The sequence below is a fragment of the Mesocricetus auratus genome, unplaced genomic scaffold, assembly GCF_017639785.1.
Source record: "Mesocricetus auratus isolate SY011 unplaced genomic scaffold, BCM_Maur_2.0 Super-Scaffold_2245, whole genome shotgun sequence".
Classification (NCBI taxonomy): Eukaryota; Metazoa; Chordata; class Mammalia; order Rodentia; family Cricetidae; genus Mesocricetus; species Mesocricetus auratus.
This window is the reverse complement of record NW_024429180.1, coordinates 4,627,420-4,648,901: the sequence shown is the minus strand read 5'-3', so window position 1 is coordinate 4,648,901 and position 21,482 is coordinate 4,627,420. Positions and strand designations below refer to the sequence as shown.

General features: G+C 43.0%; 1 protein-coding gene across 1 annotated transcript in view; it reads left to right on the top strand.

The window, feature by feature from the left end:
* The window catches only part of Hs6st3 (heparan sulfate 6-O-sulfotransferase 3), a 709,089-nt gene that overhangs the window by 398,299 nt on the left and 289,308 nt on the right, over positions 1-21,482 (top strand).

Genomic DNA, 21,482 nt, shown 5'->3' with positions numbered 1-21,482 from the left:
CTGGGGAGAAGCAGAAGAACTTACATGCATGGGAGGCGTCCTCAGGCTTTTCTGGGACTGTGGTCGCTTCAGGGGAACAAGAATGCAAAGCCAGGGCAAGGAGCCAAATAGCTCCCTTCGTGGTTCCTGATACTCATAGAAACTGCTCTATGGAAGACATGTTTGCAAAGATGGCTACCGTCAACTCCTCCCCTCTCCCTGCTATGCTGACTAACACACAGAGCTTGAGTCTCTTTCCTCGACTTGATCGGGCTTTCCTGCTGAGTGACTTGGACTAGTGTCAGAAAGGACAGCCTGGGTTCTCCTTCTCTCTTGATGAGATCCTTGACTCCTTGAGACCACCATGCCCAAATCCACATAGAAGACACTGTGTGGGAAGAACCCATGCTGTACCTAACTTTCCTAGTTGCTCCAAGTAGGATGTCAGACTTGTAAGCCGTTTTAGCTATCCCAAGTCCATGGTACTGCACACATAGGAAGTACATAGCTCATTTCTTCTTTGTTCAATGTTCAGACCATGACCAATGATGGATTTTTTTTTTGGTTTTTATGAGACAGGGTTTCTCTGTATTGTTTTGGAGGCTGTCGGTCTAGTCTGGCCTCGAACTCACAGAGAGCCTCCTGCCTCTGTCTCCCGAGTGCTGGGATTAAAGGCGTGCGCCACCACTGCCTGGCCCAATGATGGCTCTTAAGCAACTTTCGGTTACTTTGTAGTAATTTTTGTTTTTACCATGTAACAGCAGAAAAGGGAAACAGGTTGATATGACTGATAGTTTTAATATAGTTAGACTCGGAGAGGTCCTGGCCATTGGGGAAGAAAAAACCTGGGACAAGACATAAATATCATTTGGAGCTAACAGGAAGTCAGTACTACTGCAAAGGAAGTCACCCGCAGTCTCCAAGATGTCCACTGCCCAGCAGTGGATGGCTAACAGAAAACCAACTCAACAGCCTTGTTTGAGGTTCCTTGACTCATATTGTTGTATCAGGGCTTTCTTATTCTTACCTTTTAGATGTGTACCTACATGTTGTGTTTTTTTTTCTTTTGTCTTTTTACTCTACAGGTCTTATGGCTTTCAATTTAGTGTCTTTTGGGATTCCTGTGTGAGAATCAGAGTGTCTCTGAGTCTACGTCCCTTTCACGTTCCTTTTCTTGGGCTCTTTTTCTTCCTCTTTGTTTTGTCCTGTTTCAGTGTATTAGTTTCTTTGTTTTACCTCGTTTTCTTATCCCCTAGATTCCTGTTTGTTCTACAATGAGAGACAGGAAGGAGATTAATGCAAATGGAAGAGGAGGTCGGAGGAGCTGGGAGGAGCTGAGGGATGGGAGACCATAATCAGGGTATGTTACATAAAAAAAGAAAAAAAATCGACTTTCATTAAAATGGAAAAAATGAGATCCAGAGTAGTGTGGGTTTACACCCTCCAGGTGGCAATACCCAAGCTGGTCAGACCTGGTAGTGGGGAGAAAACAGCAAGGGTTAGCCATAAGCAGGCTAAGACAATGGAACGGGCAGCCGGAATTCCTTGTAGCACCAGGCACAGAGCTCCGCACAGACACGGAATCAAGGTGTCTTAGTCACAGTATTTTATTTCTGGGAAGAGACGCCATGATCATGGTCACTTCTATAAAGGAAGGCGTGACTCGCTTATGGTTTTAGAAGTTCAGGCCATTATCATGATGCGGGGCATGGCGGCGTGCGCGCAGACACGGTGCTGGAGCTGAGAGTGCTCCATCTTACAGGCAACAGGAAGTCAACTGACTCATTCAGTTGGCTTTCTGAGCATAGGGGACCTCAGAGCCCACGCCCTACAGTGACACGCTTCCTCCAACAAGGCTATGCCCACTCCAACAAAGCCACACCTCATAATGGTGCAGCTGCCTGTGATAATTATGGGGATGCCAACTACGTTCAGACTTCCGCACAGGGCAATGCTCTTGAGGACTGAGGGGAGGCACAGCTCATGAAGACCTGTGCTCCCAACATAGCCACAGAAGGATTTCACATGGCAGGGTAGCTGACACATTCAGGGCTGCTAATGTTGCCACCAGCCTTAGTGAGTTCTGAGCCACTACAGACAAAGTAGGGGAATCCTATGGGCCTCATGACCACCCCTGAGAAATGTGGCATACACATAGTGAGGTGTTCTAGATTGTCACCATCTTTAAACCACTCCCTCAGACGTATTAAACTTATACAAATCTCTTGTAGCCCAAGCTGACTTTGACCTTACTATGTAGCCGAGGATAACCTTGAACATCTTTCTTCTTTTTAAAGCATGTATTTTTTAAAAAACTGCACGTATGCCAGATTTCTCTTTAAACCTGTAATGGCTCATTCTATTGATGTGCCTCTTTGACCTGGCAAGATGTTGTTCAAGGTAGATGTAAGTCGACTCCCTGGATCTTGCCAGAATTTTTAGAGTTTGTGAAAAGAGGTTTTAGACACATTAGCATTCCCACTCTTTGTAATCTGTACTGAAATCCACATTACAGAAAAGGTAGCATAGCGGTAGTACTCTGCCAGATTGATAGCTTATCAGAATTCCATCAAGTAGCACAGTGAGAGAGAAATCTGGAACATGTTTCATTCCTTTAAACTTCTGAAGTCACCAATTAAGCTTTTTTAAAAATCTTCTTTTAATAAATTTTATTTAAATTAGAAACAATCTTATTTTACATATCAATACCAGTTCCCCCTCTCTCCCATCCTCCCATGCCCCACAACGACCCCCCACCCCATCCCCTATCCACTCCCCAGGGAGAGTGAGGCCTTCCAGGATGGATCATCAAAATGTGTCAAGTCATTTGGGGCAGAGCCTAGGCCCGCCCCCATGTATCTAAGCTAAGAAGTCCTTTCATGCACTAGGGATACATCCTGGTTCCACTGCCAGAGGCCCACAGACTGAGCTAACACCCATGTTCAGGAGGTCTGGTTTGGTCCTGTGTTGGTTTCCCAGCTGTCAGACTGAGTTCCATAAGTTCCTACTTACTCAGGCCAGCTGTTTCTGTGGGTTTTCCCATGGATTCCAGGAGTTCAGCTCAGTGCTTAACTATGGATCTCTGCTTCTGCTTCCATCAGCTACTGGATGAAGGCTCTAGGGTGGAATTCAAGGTAGTCATCAATCTCATTATAGGGGACAGGCATTTAAGGCAGCCTCTCCACTATTGCTTAGAATCCTAGTTGGGGTCATCCTTGTAGATCTCTGGACATTTCCCTAGTGTCAGATTTCTTTTTAAACCTGTAATGGCTCATTCTATCGATGTGTCTCTTTTCTTGCTCTCCTCTATTCCTCTCCTGACTCTTCCTGACCCCTCATGTTCTCCTCTCCCCTCTTCTTCTCCCCTCCTCTTCCTCCTACCTCCCTCCCCCCTCCTCCTATGCTCCCAATTTGTTCAGGAGCTCTTGTCCCTTTCCCCTTCACCATGGGAACATGTACATCTTTCTTATGGTCCTCCTTGTTTCCTAGCTACTCTGGAGATGTGGATTGTAGTCTGGTTAATTCTTTGCTCTTTGTCTAAATATCATTATATGAGTGAGTACATACCATGTTTGTCTTTCTGTGACTAGGTTACCTCACTCAGGATGGTTTCATCTAGTGCCATCAATTTGCCTACAAATTTCAAGATTCCATTGTTTTTTTCCCCAGTTGAGTAGTATTCCATTGTGTAAATAAATATACAACATTTTCTCTATCCACTCTTCAGTTGATGGGCATTTAGGTTGCTTCTAGATTTTGGCTATTACAAATAATGCTATGAATATGGTGGAACAGATGTCCTTGTTGTACGAATATGCATATTTTCAGTATAAGCCTAAGAGTGGGATTGCTGGGTCTTGCGGTAGACTGATTCCCATTTTCCTGAGGAATCTCCATACTGATTTCTAAAGTTGCTGTATGAGTTGGCACCCCCACCAGCAGTGAAGGAGTGTTCCCCTCTCTCCACATCCTCTCCAGCATAAACTGTCATTGGTATTTTTGGTTTTAGTCATTCTGACAGGAGTAAGATGGTACCTCAGAGTTCTTTTGATTTGCATTTCCCTAATGGCTAAGGATTTTGAGCACTTTCTTAAGTGTCTCTCAGCAGTTTTAGACTCTTCTATTGAGAATTCTCTATTTAGCTCTGTAGCCCACTTTTCAATGGAATCCGTTAGTGTTTTGGAGACTTGCTTCTTGAGTTCACTGTATATTTTGGAGATCAGCCCTCTGTCAGATGTGGGGTTAGTGAATATCTTTTCCCAATCTGTGTGGTGCCTTTTTGTCTTGCTGACTGTGTCCTTTGCCTTACAAAAACTTCTCAATTTCAGGAGGTCCCATTTATTAATTGTCGATTTCAGTGTCTGTGCTACTGGTGTTATGTTCAGGAAGCAGTCTCCTGTACCAAATCGTTCAAGGGTACCTCCCACTTTCTCTTCTAAGAGGTTCAGTGTGTCCGGGTTTATGTTGAGATCTTTGATCCACTTGGACTTTTTGTGCATGGCGACAGACATGGATCTCTCTGCAGTCTTCTACATGCCAGCATCCAGTTATGCCAGCATCATTTGTTGAAGATGCTTTCTTTTTTCCATTGTATAATTTTAGCTTCTTTGTCAAAAATCAGGTGTTTGTATGTGTGGGGGTTAATATCAGGGTGTTCAATTGGATTCCATTGGTCCTCCTGTCAATTTTGTGCCAATACCAAGCTGTTTTCAGGACTATAGCTCCTTAATAGAGCTTGAAGTCAGGGATGGTGATGGTGAAGCCTCCAGACGTTGCTTTGTTGAACAGTGTTGTTTTGACTATCCTGGGTCTTTTGTTTTTCCATATAAAGTTGAGACTTGTTCTTTCAAGGTCTGTGAAGAATTGTGCTGGGATTTTGATGGGATTGAATCTGTAGATTGCTTTTTGGCAAGATTTCCATTTTTACTAGGTTGATCCTACTTATCCAAGAGCATGAGAAATCTTTCCATTTTTCTTGTATCTTCTTTAATTTCTTTAAAGACTCAAAGTTCTTGTGATGTAGGTCTTTCACTTGTTTGGTTAGCATTGCCCTAAGGTATTTTATGTTGTTTGTGGCAATTGTCAAGGGTGATGTTTCTCTGAATTCTTTCTCAGCCTTCTTATTGTCTACGTACAGTAGGGCTACTGATTTTTTTGAGTTTCTTCCATTGAGGGGCATCTAGGTTGCTTCCAGGTTATGGCTATTACAAATTAAGCTTTCTAAACTTTATATAAATAAAATTTAAAGAACCTGATCCTTTCCCATCACCGCAACATCACCCAGGACACCCTCTTTCTATCCAATTTCCCAGGGAATACAGGTTGTTGATTACATTGTAGAGTTAGTGCCTTTTAGTAAGAGGATAGTGAAGAGTTCCATTAAAACTTGTTCTGTGAGTCTCTTTACTAAATCTGGGGAATGTGGATACCTCTGGGGTGTTGTTGGTCCTCCCCACCTGGACGTGTTGGCTAGTCTTGTGCCACCATCTCTGTGGGGAATAGTTGGTAGTCCTGTAACAGTAGTTGATTAATTATTTGATCAGAGGTCTTTGAATGTATTGTTGAAGAAACATAGAGAAGAAATTGATTAAGCAGGGTGTGGTTGTTAAAGGTAGGAGAGAGAAGAAGGAGAAGGGTCAGGAAGGAAGGCATCTGCCTCCATAAGGGTTCCCAAACCAGTAGAGTTGAGCACAGCTGTGTGGTAAAACTACATTCTTCTGGAATTGATGACAAAGTAGTTGATGTCAGTGTCCTCTAAAGCTTAAGGGAACAGGGCTCCAGTCTGAAGTTCCTGTGACAAATAACAAGAGTTTTTTTCAAGGGGTGGTTAGTTCCTACTCTCTCTCCTGAGGACTGTCTCCACCTCTGACCCACACGTGGCAGGGCTGCAGAACTAGACAGGCATTTAGAGACGGACAGCAGACACAAGCAGGTTTTGGAGCAACACAAAAGAAAGAAAATGGATGATGCTTTCTTGGTTCCCCAACTGTCTGGTCCAAGGAATACTGAGACCAGATTTGATTTAAAACAAGTGTCAGTGAGTCTCCAAAAGACATCCCAGTGAGAGCGAGGAGGTGCATGAAACAGTTCCCAGGGGTGAAGCAGAGGACACTTGAGGGGGCACCTCGAGTGAGGTAGAAAAAGAAGACCCAAAAGCCTGAATACGCTAGCATCCCAGGGACCAGGGAGGATCAGACTGAGTGGTCACAGCTGCTTCAGTACGTCCTCACCCAGGAACAGGAGCCACGGGCTCTGAGCCTGAGAGAGACACAGATGCCTGGTGTTAGGATCCCGAGGAAAGCCAGCTGAGGAGAGAGCTGTGCTGAGAAAGGAAGCCTCACGTCCAAGGGAACAGTCAGAGGTGGGTAAAACCTACAGAGTCCCAGCTGTTGGTATTGAACAAGGGAACGGTCAGAGGTGGGAAACCCCACCAGAGACTCAACTGTTGGTATTGAAGAAGGGAACGGTCAGAGGTGGGAAACCCCACCAGAGACCCAGCTGTTGGTATTGTAAAGAAGACAAAGCCTTCGGCGAACGAGAAAGCAGATTTGCTGTGGTGGAAGAGAGCAGATCTACTGAGGATGGAGCAGATGGGCTGGGTCCCGGTGTGAAATGAGCTCCTTTGAGTGAGCCCTGCCACTAAGAAACATGCCGCAAGCAAGCCACAGAGTTAGTGTTAAGAGGTGTATTAGAGGAGGCTGAAATCGGAAGTGCCGGAGAGTAAAAGGGTGGTACCTTCCTCCGTCTATCAGATTGCTGGCAGAATGTTGCAAAGGTCCCCTAAAATACCAAGAAAAAGAGTGCCGGGGAGCAGCTTCTTGGATTGGTATATGGGGTATTTGACTGCCAAGGTGGATGCAGTTCCCATGAGTGAGGCAGAGCAGTTAACAACCAAGGGTGTGCAATTCCTAGCGCCCTAATAATTCAGAGAGGATCAGATAAGTGAGCACAAGCTGTCCTGTCCATCTTCATGCAAAGAACGGGGACCAAGGGTTCCGAGCCCAAGAGCCGTGGTTGCCTAGTACCAGGACTTGACAAGGACAAAGCGGGAGAAACCACCCTGGAGAGATGAGTCCTCGTTGGTGGGAAATGGGCAGAGGTGGAGACGAGGGAGGGCTCACCAACCATGCTGTTGTTGTATGGAGGGACCCAGCGATCCACTCATTATTTGGACAAGCGAGGCTGTTGTACGCGGACTGGGTTCCGGGGTCCCCGGGTGCCTTGGGCTGCAGGCGGGCAGGAGGAAGCGCTAGGAGCTCCAGCAGAGTCTCACAGCAACAATGTTATAATTTATTTAAAACTATGGATGGAATCACACCTTACAACAGGGCTCACACGGGAGATTTATAGGAAGAGGAGGGAGAAGGGACAGAGAAGGGGAAGGGCGGGGGAGGAGAGGGTGGTGGAAGAGAAAGAGAGTCAGGGAGACGGGAGGTGGGCAAGGGCCGTTTTGTTTAAGGGAACATATCCAATGTGCACAGGGGGTGCTCTTAGAGACTGTTGCTGAGGACATATCCCATCAGGACCCCGAGAGTAGGCCAGTACAGATGCCTGAATACTAACAGCAAATACCCTTAGTCACTGAGCCATCTCAGTGGTAAATTTGTTGTATTTTTAAGTTATAGCTTTATTTGGATACGATCCAGATATCACAAAACTCACGCCTTCAAAGTAGACGGTTCAGTGGTTTCTAATATAGTTACAGTCGTGTTGCATCTCTACTGAATGTCAGAAGATTTTCATCACTCCAAGAAGGAACCCCTCACTCTATGCATGACACATTTCTCATGGGTAGCCATCAGTTTCCACACCCCTTCTCCCTTGTCCCTGGAAAACACTGACATGTTTGAGTCCCTCTGTGGATTTTCCCCTTTGTGGGCATTTCATCCAGGTTGCAGCATAGGTTAGCATTTCATTCCTTTTTATTGCTGAATGATTTTCTATCATCCAACTGAATTGTAATTTGCCCATCTGTCAGTCAATAGTAAACGGTGTCACTTTCTCTTTTTTGACTAGAATGAACGGTGCTGATCTGAATATTTACCTGTTCCATGGCTTCCAGTGGGGTTATGTCTGATGCAGCTCCCATGAAGCTGAAAGTGTGTTGGCAGTCAGTATTCAGCATACTAAACATCCTAATAGTTGTGGTATGGGGGTCTGCTGTGGAGTGTCAAAGATTTCCCTTGAGACTAACCAGCTGCGTGGTAGTTCTGGCTTGCTGCTCTTGCTCAAAATCACACTGCATATGACTGACCTTAGAAAAAAAATCAAAATTCAAAACCTAAAGTGTGGTTCCTGCTACATATACCTTTTTATACCGTTTTAAGAGCAAGGAATTAGCATGTCTAACCACAGTAGCTCACAGGTGTCCTTGCAGATTTTGTAATGAATATGTGTTCGGTATTCTTGTGTGTGCATTTGAGGACACAATGAGCTCATTGTCTGCAGTGGAGAGACTAGACTGAGAGGTGTCAGAGTTAGTTAGAAATATGGTGAGTATGCTGGTTATTGAAGTAATCTAGGTGAAGAAGGGTGGTGAGTACAGTATAAACTATTTTAAATAACATCAAGTCTTGGACCTCTTCCTTCTACTTAGAAGGAGTGTATCATACTATATTAACACATTGCCATGCGTTTTCTAGGACTGTTGTAACTACTGACCACTCTGTCATATATTTCTGTGAGGAAACAATGTCTATTCATAGATGTAAAGACACTTATATCTGATCAACGTGGAGCCAATCGAGGCAAAACTCTAATAAATAGTAGAACCCTATAATGCAACTGTAGCTAGTTAGGAAGGAGTTACTTGCGGCCTATTATTCAATAATTTACCCAATTGTAGACATCAGTAAATGAAATGCGTTACAACTCATGATATGTCTTGACAGCCTCTTAGTTTGCTGCAGTGAAATTTTACAACTTTTGTCTGTAAAATGCCAAGAGGGAGAGGAGGGAGACAGAGAGAGGAAGAGGGAGAGGGGAAAACTTACATATGTCAAATTGCTGATGCCTTTCCCTGATGAGGTCATTAGCAAATTGTGCCTATGCTGATGTTTGGAAGCTAATGGTCTGTTTGCTTGGCAGAAGGGCGCCTATTCTTTGAACGCCCATTATTACGTAAAATTGGTTTCCGAGGAAGTGGAAGTGGAGCAGAGTGTGTTTAGTGTCCCCTGTCACACACGCTTGTCCACATTGGCCATCACTTCTTTCTCTGAGTAGATGCTCCACTCATGGGGTCAGATTCTGGAGCCAAAGCCCCGGGGTTCAAATTCTGTCTGTTTCTGCTCATTAGGTGCTGTCCTGGGCAGGTTAAGCAACTGTGCCGTGCTGTCTTTGTCTATGAATGTGGGCGTGCTCATAACCTTTCTCAAAGAATATTTGTGAAGATTAATGATTCAAAGCATTAAGGCAGAGCCTAGCCCTTAGCAAGGGCTTCATGTGATAATATTTGAACCAAATCCTGCTACAGAGCTTATGTTCCCATTCTCTTGCTTGCTTATTGACCACAAATAAAGACAAACATTTTATATATATATATACATATATATATATAATGTGTGTGTACGTGTATGTGTTATTTTTGTGTTTGTTTTTATTTTTTTATTTTTTGTGTGCATTATTTTTCATTGCTTATCTAGTACATGCTTAGTATTGTGAGACACCCTAATTGCGTGGTGTCTGAATTTGTTTTTTTTAATTAATTTTTATTTAAATAAAAAAATCTTATTTCACATACCAATTCCAGTTCCCTCTCCCTCCTGTCCTCCCATATCCTCCCACCATCATCCAATCCCCCTTCCCCATTCACTCCTCAAGAAGGATGAGACCTCTCATGTAGGATTAGCAAAGTCTGTCACATCATTTGAGGCAGGGCCTAGGACCTTCCCCTTGTATCGAGGCTGAGAGAGTATCCCTCCATAAGGAATGGGCTCCCAAAGCTGATTCAGTGCACTAGGGATAAATACTGGTTCTGTTGCCAGAGGCCCCATAGACTGCCCAAGCCCCCCAGCTGACACCAACTTGTACTTGAAGTTCTAGATAGAGCAGCAAGACAAGAAAAGGAGATCAAGGGAATACAAATTGAAAAAAGAAGTCAAACTTTCCCTATTTGCAGATGATATGATAGTTTAATAAGTAATCAGAAAAATTCTACCGGGGAACTCATATAGCTGATAAATAACTTCAGTAAAGTGGCAGGATACAAGATTAACTAAAAAAAAAATCAGTAGCCCTCCTATATGTATATAAGATAAATGGACTGAGAAAGAAATGAGGGAAACATCACCCTTCACATTAGCCACAAATAACATAAAATATCTTGGGGTAATTCTAACCAAACAAGTAAAAGACCTGTATGACAACAACTTTCAGTCTTAAAAGAAAGAAATTAAAGAAGATACGAGAAAATGCAAAGATTTCCCATGCTCTTGGATAGATAGGGTCAACATAGTAAAAATGGCAATCTTACCCAAAGCAATTTACGGATTCATTGCAATCCCCCACCAAAATTCCGGCACAATTCTTCACAGATATTGAAAGAACAATGCTCAGCTTTATTTGGAAAAACAAAAACTCAGGAGAGGCAAAACAACCCTGTACAATAAAGGAACTTCTGGGGGCATCACCATCCCCTACTTCAAGCTCTAATATAGAGAGAGCTATAGTAGTGAAAACAGCTTGGTATTGGTGCCTGAATTGGAATGCTGTGATTGCTTTGGGCTTTAGGCAATGTATGAACTTGACCTGTGCACATATGTATTGTGAAACTTCTCTTATATAAAATATAATTTTAATGTTGGATAAAAAAGAAATAATCTTTATTCATGTTGCTTCTTATACCCTTGCTACTCTTCTGCCATTTTCTCTATGTAGATGGACAACCAAATATAGGGACTATAAATTATGTTTGCTCATTAGGGCCTTGGGAACTCTAGCCTCAGTGACTTCATGGCTAGATTTAGTTTACTGTTCTTCTCCAAACTGAATACTTGTTTTAGGTAACACATTAAATGTCAATTTATGATGTCTAATATTTTCATGGTTCTGATAAACTAGACTCCACATGGTAAATATTAGTTGACAGACTAATTTGATGTCTCCTGCTCACTGGTTAGTCCCACCTGTGTCTATACACACAAAGCTATTGTGCATTCTTTCCATTTTCTTGGCAGTTTGGGGTACTCTAAATGGGAACAGATCATCCACCTAGACACAGCAGAAGCAGTAGTTCAAAGCATGACCCTCCCCTGGCATTTTCTCACAAATGAGCTCTTCTACCGCTGTCTTTTAAAGAGCGTATTTATTATGGAGCAAGAGCTGAACAGACACACAGACTGCTGTAGCCTGGAAAAGCTCCAGACTTCTGTTGTTTTTAGGTGACTTCATTACAAGAAAGAGACTAAAGAAATCAGACATACATTTCAAAAGTGGACTTCATGGACACTACAGATGGCTTTATGCTACTCTGTGTCTTCTTGTGTCCATGCCTGAAACAAGAACAACTGACAATCCTCTAGTGTAAGAGAAGGAGTAGCCTATTGAAAATATTTTGTCAAACCAAAGGCTTTCAACACAAATGAGAACCCATACTAGCATCATCAATGTGGGTGGTAATAACCATGACTTTTATCACTTGTGACAGTCATGACATAAATTAACACAAAGTCCCAACTGTTAACGGGTCCAGATTACAGAATCTTCTCTCCAAAATACCAAGACTAGAATGAGTTTCCACCTATTGTGTGGTGATTCCCGACCAGGGCAGAGCTTCATCTGGAATCTACTTGGTGGTAAAATGTCTTTCTTTTGTCTAGTATGGTAGCACATGCCTAAAACCCAGCATCATGTCAGGACAATGTTGACTTTAGTGCCAGCTGGGCCATAATCCAAGACTATCTTTTTAAAAAAGTGGTGATGCATGCCTTTATAATACCAGCACTCTGTGAGTTTGAGGCCAGCCTGGTCTACACAGTACAGAGTGAGTTCCAAGATAGCAAAGCCTACACAGAGAAATCCTGTCTTGGAGCATAAAAAAAACCCTTCTCTCTTCTCTTCATATAGGTGGTCTCAGTAGCTTTATGGGTGTGGTTGGGGGTAAAGATCTGAGTTCCTCATGTATGCTGTTGATTCTGAATGAATATACATGATGAGAGAACCAGAAACTTCCTTGTTTCTTTTCTGCCAGTTGCACAACACATACATCACATTACCTCAGCACCTGTTTAGAGATAACCCCCCCTCTCTGCATCTTTTGTAGGAGGGTGAAGTCGAGGCAACATCTGTATGTCTGTATAGTATTTAGTTGTGAAGAATCCTGAATAAGCAATAACCACTGGGAGAACAGAGTGCTGGACTGCTTAATTATCAGCAAGAAGCCAAGGAGAGAGGTGTCAATTATGAGGAAGCAATAAAGGACCAGGCACCACGGTCTCCTCTATGAACAGAGGAAATGGATCTGATAGGAATGGCAGGATGAATAACAGAAGGGTCGTGGGAGGCGTTCCGAGTTTGTGGGTTCAGTAGTCATCATGGGGAGCAAGGGAAGGGTGAGTGGAGTATTTTCTAGAACATGCAAGCAAACGGAAAGCAGTGGGAGCAAAGCAGAAGACGCTTCGGTTAGTGTTAACAGGGCACGTTTATTGAGCTCTTGCGATGAGCAATGCCAGGTGCTAATCCTGCCAATCTACAAACATATCCAATTCCTCCTAAAAGTACATTGTCTTTGCTTGTTGAGTTATGATAACAGAACACCATAGGGTAGACGGTGCAAAGAAACATGATTATCATTCCTCCTCCGTGTTGGAGGCTGGAAAGAGCAGTAGATACTAGAAGATTTAGAAGGCCAGGTGTCAGATCATCACACTTTCCCTGTCATGTAGATGACGGCCTTCTTGTTGTACGTTCCCAAGGCAGCACACACAGAGAGGGTGAAAATGCTCCCTTACCTCTTCTTATAAGGCCACTAATCCTATGCGGTGAACTCTACTCTTCTGTTTGTAATCCCTTTACAAGCACTGTGTCTCCAGATCCTGTGGAGGATTTAGACTGAGCTTTAATGTAAGAACTTTGTGGGGTTACAAATCCTCAATTGACGGCATTCACAAAGCAGTGACCACTGCTGTTCTTACGTTATAGCAGAAGAGAGTAAGGTGTGCCAGAGTTACACAACTTGCTCAGTAGTCACCTAGTTGGCAGTTAAAAGAGGTGGGATTTGAACCTAGGTAGTATTGTTCCAAACACTCAGAGCCACTTTTCTAATTTTTTCCTCTTTCTTGGCCGGTCAGCTGTGGTCACTACTGCACCATGGGACGTATTAGAAGCTGCAGGCAGCTGACCGTTGCCAGTGAGTTGAGTGAACCTTGGGACACAAACACAGAAAGGGAACTAGAGGCAGGAATCAAGAGGCACAAAAGGAATATATCTCAGCAGAGGAAAGTGGTGATGGTACCCACGGAGTCTGCAATAGCATCTCAGATGTGACCCTGGCACTGCACCAGCCCAAAATTCCCAACACAATTAGCTCAGACCCTCCCTCCCTCTTACAAAGGAGGTTCATTTCTCCTTGTATATATGACAGTTGACAAGTCTGACACTGGTGACATTAGGAGTCACACACCTACACATACTAGACATGTGTTCAAAATGAGGTGACCTCCCACCCCCCATTTCACTCTTGAGATAGGGTCTCACTAGATAGCATAGGGTGGTTTTGATTTTACAATGTAGCCTAGGCTTGCCTTGAACTTTAGCCATCAGTCAACAGAGCCCTGCCACCAGGTCCCTCTCTGTTTTCTAAATCATCAACAACAGTAGCGGTACTAGGATAGTCCGACGAAACTATTAAAGCTGAGATTTGAAATTGTGATAGTAAATGAGTTAAGTTCAATTCTTGTTGAGAAATTGCGCCCGTGGTACAATTTTGACCAAGGTCCCATGCTGCACACTCGTGTGCAAATGTATAATGGGCCTTCTGTATCGTAGTGTAAGCACTGACTCAGCGTGATGAAAATGTTTCTGAAATTGTCAGAACGATCTCCCCAGAGCAGCTGGAAACAGCTTTGATACGGAACGGATTTATTCCTTTGTAATTGTTATTTTACATTCTATGCAGTCACACGGGACAACTCCCCCAAAGACTGCTATAGGCTGTCATTTACATCCATCTACAACGTGCAAGAGAATGTTACACTCCTGTTCACATGCACTGTTGAGAACAAGAAGGGAGGTGAGCCAGGTAAGAGGCCGCCCTCACTGCCCCACCCCCATACCAGTGGTGTGTGCGGAACTTTCTAGCTGGAGCCTGGCATTGGAGCCTGGCATCTTCCCCGGGTCCCAGATATGTGACTCTAACTCAGGCTGAGAGGGGGTGTCCCCCTGGATCAGGTGCTGCCTAGTTCACCCTATAGGACTCACATCACCTTGCGTCTCTGTGTCACCTAAAGAAATACTGACCTGTGCAAAACACCAGAAAGCACTTATGTTTAAAGAAATTGAGGAAGATATATAGGAAGGAGCTATATCTGCCTCTGTTTATTCTAAAACTGCACTGGGAAGAGAATTTCCTGTGGCTAAACGTAGACTTATTTAGTGGAGGAATTCCGAGGCTCTTTGAAAAGTTCTGCATAAGCACATTGAGAACTGGCAGGCATCTCTGGTTTACTCCTAACAAAAGTACCAGTCACAGTCACATCAGGAAATATGACTTGGGAAAGTGCGAAGTGGTTTTATGCATATCTGTTTTTTCAGCAAAGGACATCTTTTCAAGGGTTTTTTTCTTTCTTTTGCTGTACTGGTGCTTTTAATTGGATTTTTTTAAGTGTAAAAGCTGCTGGTTCAGGCTCTCACTGATATTAATAGTTCTGAGTGCCCTTTTGGCTCTGTGTCTGTGAGCTGTTGTGAGGGAATCGATATCTCTGTTTCTTAACCTGCTCTGCCTCTGTGTGACCTAGAAGAAGTTGCTTGTTCTCATCTGGGTCTCAGTTTACCTACCTCTCATACGGAGCTAAATAGCGCAGAATTTTTTTTTCCCCTGTAAGGCGTGAATAATAGATGTCTGAAAAGGCTTTTAGGTTTAGGATTCGAAGCCGCTGCAGAGTTGGCGGTGATAATAATAGTAATAGCTTGGATTAACAGAGCTTCTCCCGGATCTTTAGCAACTTTTACATCTTTCTTCCTTCTGTCCTTAAAAAACCCTTCACCCTCAAGAATGAGAAAGTATTAGCTCCCTCCCTCATTCTGCAGATATAAAAGATGAAACAAAGGGATGTTGGGGTGAGTTCTAATTTCCAAAAGCAGTATTTCTGACTCCAGGAATGTTTGCTGGCTTCAAAATGTCAGGAACAGAAATTGCATGCTGTGTATGAGGGAGTAACTTCCCACCGAGTTGCCTCCACGGGCTGTGTGTGTGGGGACAGCCTTCCAGAGGAGACTGGTTTCCCTTGCTGTGCATTGGGGATACTTCTGAGGAGGACACCTGTATATGTGCATGGTGGGGGGGGGACTTCCTAAGGAGGCCACCAACACCTGCTGCTTATGGGGAGGTTCCCAAGGAGACCACCACCACCATGTTACTCACTGGAGAGGTATTTGTGAGAATCACACCTTCGTTTGCTATATATATGTGTATGGGGTGGGGCTGGAAAGGGAGGCCACCTCCCATATACTATGTAGGGGGGTTCCCAGGGAAGCAGTGTCCAACTGCTGTGTATGGGGGGGTTCCCAGGGAGGCCCCTCCACAAGTTGTATCTCCCACTCATTCATCTCTTAAATGGAATAACAACTCAGTCTTTGCAATGATCACTTATTTTTCTACAGAATACCATCTTGCCATTTAGATGGTGATTATGGACTTGTAGCACAGTGCAGTTAGGGACCAGACAGACATGCCTTTACTGCCTCTATGACATGTACTGGGGGGAAAATAAAATTCTGCAGTGTGTCCCAGGGTCATCCCTCTGCCGTAGAGGTTATTCATATGTTCATATCCTGGCCTCCAGATCATTTCCACCTGTAGTATAAAGAACATGTAAATGAAAACCAATCACTCCTCTCTGAGTCCTGCTGCAGAAACAGAAATTGACAGGAGGACTTCGCTCCAGTTGTACCCGACCGCCCAGGGATAAATCATTTTGTGTAATTGTTAGAGCCTTGCAAAGGCCTAATGGAATGCACATGGTGTTTTCCACACCCATGGGTATGGATAGTTCTCACAAATACCGAGCAGCTCAGATTCAAACATGTGTGAAACCGTCAGTCTGTTGACAATAGGAAAAATTAATTTGAACGGCTGATAAGGAAGGAAAACATACACAATGAATTAAATTTAATAGAGTGAAAAGAAAAAATTAGGCTTCTCCTTACTATTTCCATGCGGGAATATGTCAGACTTCATTTAACTCAAATAGCTGCAGACATAGAGGACTGCCCGGCTCCGGCCTGTGTCTGAGAATGGGCACCACACTTTGGTGCACCACGGACAATGTTTTGGTGTGCTTTTCCTTTTAATGTAAAAGGTAATGATGCGTGTCCTGAGTCAAATAGGGGTGGCTAGTTGTCAGCGGCACATAGGACAAAATTTCCTTTCGCCGTGTCCCTTATGGTTTGATGTTTACAGTGATGGACCTCGGAGGGAGGCCAGACCCTGGTGGATCCGCACCCCTCCGAATCCGTAAGACTGGAGCTCTGCTCCCTTGAAGAGAAAGTTACATTTCACAAGGAATAATAATGGCCTTGCTTTCCATTTCCCAGACGTGGCATTCAACCCTAGGAAACGCTGCCACAGACAACTCTTCTTCCATGCCTCTCCACTTACTTTGTTAATAATAATAGCATCATTTTTCTTAATGGAGCTACAAGCATCTTTAAAAAAAATTTGATCAGTTTGAGAATGGTGGAAGCATTCATGTATCGCCGCCATCATGGGGTGAGCTGCTCTCAGCAGAGACATTAGAAAAATATCATGATAATGTTGAGGTAACTTTAAGATGAAAGGTATCATGTGATTCTAAGATTGCCCATTCACTTGGCTTTCACTTGACTTTAGTAAAATAAGACTCTGGAGCTCCACCATGGAGGGCCTCAGCCTCCCTGGGGATCAGAGTAGAGACTGGGTGGGGGACTGGGGGACCTGGTGGGGAGGGCAGAGGAGGAGGAGAGGGAGAGTTAGAGGGAGCTGGGATTGACATGGGAAACAAGCTTGTTTCTAACTTAAATTTAAAAAAAAAAAAAGGAAGAGGAAAAAAAAAAGATCCCTACTTCTAAAAGAACTGAAATTCGGGTTAGTCTCGACCAAAAAATAAGAGACCTGGTCACGCCCAAAGTCAAGGGTGAGATGATGTAGAGCCACGCCACCACGCTTGATCTTTAAACTCTGTCTGCAAGCTCCTGGCTGTGGACACGGAGGAACTGACACCACCATCCGTTGATGCACACTACCCGCTACGGTCCCATGAACAATTGTGTCCGTTATCAAGGCTTATGACACTTGTGTTCCTCTGAGCAATACTAACCTCCATGCTCCCATTGTTGGTCAGGTATTTAAATCAAGAGAGGGCCCAGGGCAAGTCTTTTTAGTGCATGTTTTCATTTTCAGATTTTCCTGCTCCTGAGTATGAACATGGATGACATCATCACATCTAGATTAAAAGAAAAAAACCCGCATTGTCCTGTTATTTTTGTTATTATTTGAGCTTTCTATCGGCCGAACTATTTCCTTCATTGAGTTTTCGGGACATGGCCCCAGCCTATTCTCTTTTATTGATTTCTTAGTTATATTGGCTATATTTTCATTTGTGAGCATGTTAAACATCAGTCCCTTGTCGGTGTTAAATCTCAGATATCTCTTAATTCATCATGTTTTTTGTTTTGTTTTGTTTAACTTTGGCCATGGTTTCCTTACTTGGATGGAGATCATTATTTTATTTAATCTAATCAATCAATGCACACTGTCAAGTGTCTTTCAGCTTATGTTAAAGAAGTCCCTAGTCCCAAAGTTATGGAAGTCTGCTTGCGTATCATTTTGTTATTAATTTTATTATGGTTCCTATACTTTTGTTAGAAACCCACATCTATGTCTATTGTTATATAGGAGTAGAGTTCATGCTAATGTGTAGTAAGCTAATTTTACCAAAAGTACTGGACACTTCCTCAGGGCTTTTAAGGTACCAAATATATTACAGGAAAAGACACAATGATATGTTTGTTTCATCTTCTCACCCCAGTAATATATTGCATTCACTACTACAATTTTGGTATGTTCTCTCTATGTCGATAATCTGCATGACTTCTATTTTTTCCGGTGTTGACATTGCAATTCTTATAATTTAATCAAACCTTCAAATCAGGTTCTAGAATAAGCTCACCAATATCCCTTACAAAACCAACTGGAATTCTCATTGTGGTTTCAGTGAATTTTAAATTGTTCACAGAAGGCTTAATTGCCTCTTAATATCCAAAGTTCCCATATAAGAGTATACACCATGAATTTATTGCTTTTTAGGCCTTTTGGGAGCTGTAATTTCTTCCACCACATGGTACTTAGGTGTTCTCTCCCAACTCCTTACATTTCTTGAGTTTCCTGATAGGGAATGCACCTTGTACTCCTAGGCTTGTAGTAGTTCATTTTTGAAAAATATTCTTTTGGGTTGCTTTATCTCTCTCAACTTTATAGAGCCTTATTATAAATCTCATCAGTTTATGGTTTGTTGATTGCAGTGGCTTTTGCAATTATAACTTCTGTAAATAATGTGTACTATTCTCTCTCTCTTTCTCTCTCTCTCTCTGTGCGTGCCTGCGTGTGTGTGTGTGTGTGTGTGTGTGTGTGTGTGTGTGTGTGTGTGTGTGTGCGCGCGCGCTTGCATGAATATAAGGTAGTTCTTATTGTATGGACAGATCTTTGGGTAGAAAGGCAGGGATATTGTTGGCTTAAGATTTTAAGGAAACCTTCACGGAAGTTACCTTCCTTTCAGTTCTTATGAACTTGAAAATATTGAATATCTGTCTGTTCCTCTAATTGCATGATCCAACAACGGTTGTAAAAAACGTTTACTTTCCCCTGAAAGGCCGTCACGTATTGCATAGCTGCTTGTGCTCCTACAGACGAATCTGAGGGCACATTCTTTCATTCCCCTCTACGGGCCCGTCTTCCCCCTCCTTATTGGATATCTATAGTGTCTCTCCTTCTTCTTGAAGTTCAATGGCTTTCCACAATGTAGTTTGGCCTTGATCTTTCTGTGCTTTTTTTTCCCCCTGCGGAAAGATCTAAAGAATCATGTCTTTATTTTAGGCATTTTTTTCCCTTATTGTATCTTTGAACGCTTTTTTTTTCACTGTTCATTCTGAATACCAACAAAGTCACTGGGGGGTTCTGTTTTATTTCCCATATCTATTCTCAATACTAGAGCCCTTAAAGATCTCTGCTAATTCCTTTTGCTTTGTGTCATTCTTACATGGGCACCAATCCAAATTTTGTGGATATTTATGAATCTTTCCCTTTTACTTCTTGTCAGAGCCCCTACTGACTTTCTATTTCTTTATGTCACCCTTACACACTCTTTGAACTCCTGTGTCTCCTTCTTGGCTCTTTTCCTTGGAGCCGTTAGATTATCACCTCTTTGTGGCTGTTTGTTCTCTGCCTTTGTTGCTGAGGTACTGCCTGTCCTAATGCATGATGCAAGCTTCTGCCTATCCATCTTCCGTTTCCCTCTCTCCAAATACGCTTTGCTTAAGTGCTCTACTGTATCCGTTCAGGTGACTGATCGTGTGAAGAGAGGCCAACTCTGCACTTAAGGGGAACATATTCATGTGATGGGAGCTTGAACATCTCAGAGCCTTCCCACTTTGCCCCCTCTGTGACTGCTCCTCTCTCACACTGAGAACTGTGGAAACGTCTGTGTGCTACAGACATTCTCTGTGTCATAACAACTTGGTAGGGCTACAGGGATCTTGTGTGAGCATCTTCTTCGTTCTCTTCTACTCCTGTGTTGGTCTCTCTGAGGTTGAGCCTGAAGGCAAACAGCAGACCCAGATGTCTGGTGTGTTTTTTTTTTCCTGGTGGCCATGCTCTCACATGTGACTTACAGAATATTTCATGAGTGTGCTTGACTTTAGAGCTAACTTCTCAAATCTAAGTATCCTTGTTTCTGTCCATCCTACTACTGTGTAGGGAGACTGGAGGGTGCTTGTGCCCTGCTTATCATCCAAAGAGGCTCATGCTTTATCTTTGGTCCATGCTCATGTGTCCTTTTGCCAGTGGAAAGGTAACTGGGCAGTCATAGAACAGTGATAGAGTGTTAGTGTTAGAATTGCAATTTTAGCTTAGCAGTCAAATGTTCGCTACTTTAAACTACATTTAAGATTTTTTGTTTTAGTTTGGACCTTGAAGATCCTCCCAAGCCCATTGTTTCCAATGTACTGCTCTGAGGAGGTTCTGGAAGCTAAAGAGATAGAGCCAATCAGGAGGCTTTTACAGTCATGCCTTCAGTTGGATTGGGAAACTCTGTGTACTCTCCTACTCGTTGTGTTTCCTCATGGTTATGAGGCAAACGCTTTTCATAGGTGGTGTGTTTCTGCAGTGTTGTGCTGTCTTGCCACGGGACAAAGCCATGAGGCCAATCAGTCACAGTCTGGAGCCTTGAAAACAGTGAGCCAAAATAAACCATCCTTATAAGTTGACTACTGAGGATCTTTTTATTACGGTACCATAAGTTTTATCGAAAGACATCAGATGATTTGCACTTGAAACATAACCCATAGATATCTCAGAATCCAGTCATTGGGAAACTCTAGTATTAAAATCATAATACAGTAGGCTTCAGTATATATTGCTAAGACTAACCAATAAACTCTGATAATTTAGATCCATTTGTATATCTAATACATATTAATTAACTAATTAGCAGAGAATATTGCCTGGGTAACTTTTAGATAGCAAGAATACACTGAGAAGGAAAAGAAGCATAAGGAGTAATTAGAGCAAGAGAAAAAAACAAGAGGAGAAGGTAGGAGAAGGTTAGCTCTTTGCCTTACATTGAGACAATCTTGGCAACTGTCTGAACTAGGTTCACAGAATAGAGCAGGGTAGAATTTACTGGACTTGGGTTTTTATTAAATGTAGAGCCAGCAGGCTTTTGTGATATGCTTGGTAAGTTATACAAGTTTGAAAGAAGTCTGATTTCAAGAGGTTTCTTAGTTTAATTCCTGGTGCGAATGGTGATGCCATGTACTTGCCATAGGGGGTTGCTGTGACTAAACCTCAATATGGTAAATCCCCAATCTCCAATGTAACCATTCTTAGCATAGGGCCTCTAGGGCACAGGTATGGTTACCTTAGGCTGTGAAGACTTATCTTTATCTGATTGGATTCATAGCCTTATAAGAACAGGTCTCTCTGTCCTTCTCATTTTCTCTCTCATTCTTATTCTCTCCCTCATGCTCTCTCTGCCTCTCACCCACCTCTCTGTGTCCACTCAAAAGGGGTTATGTGTGCACCAGGAGAAGGCAGC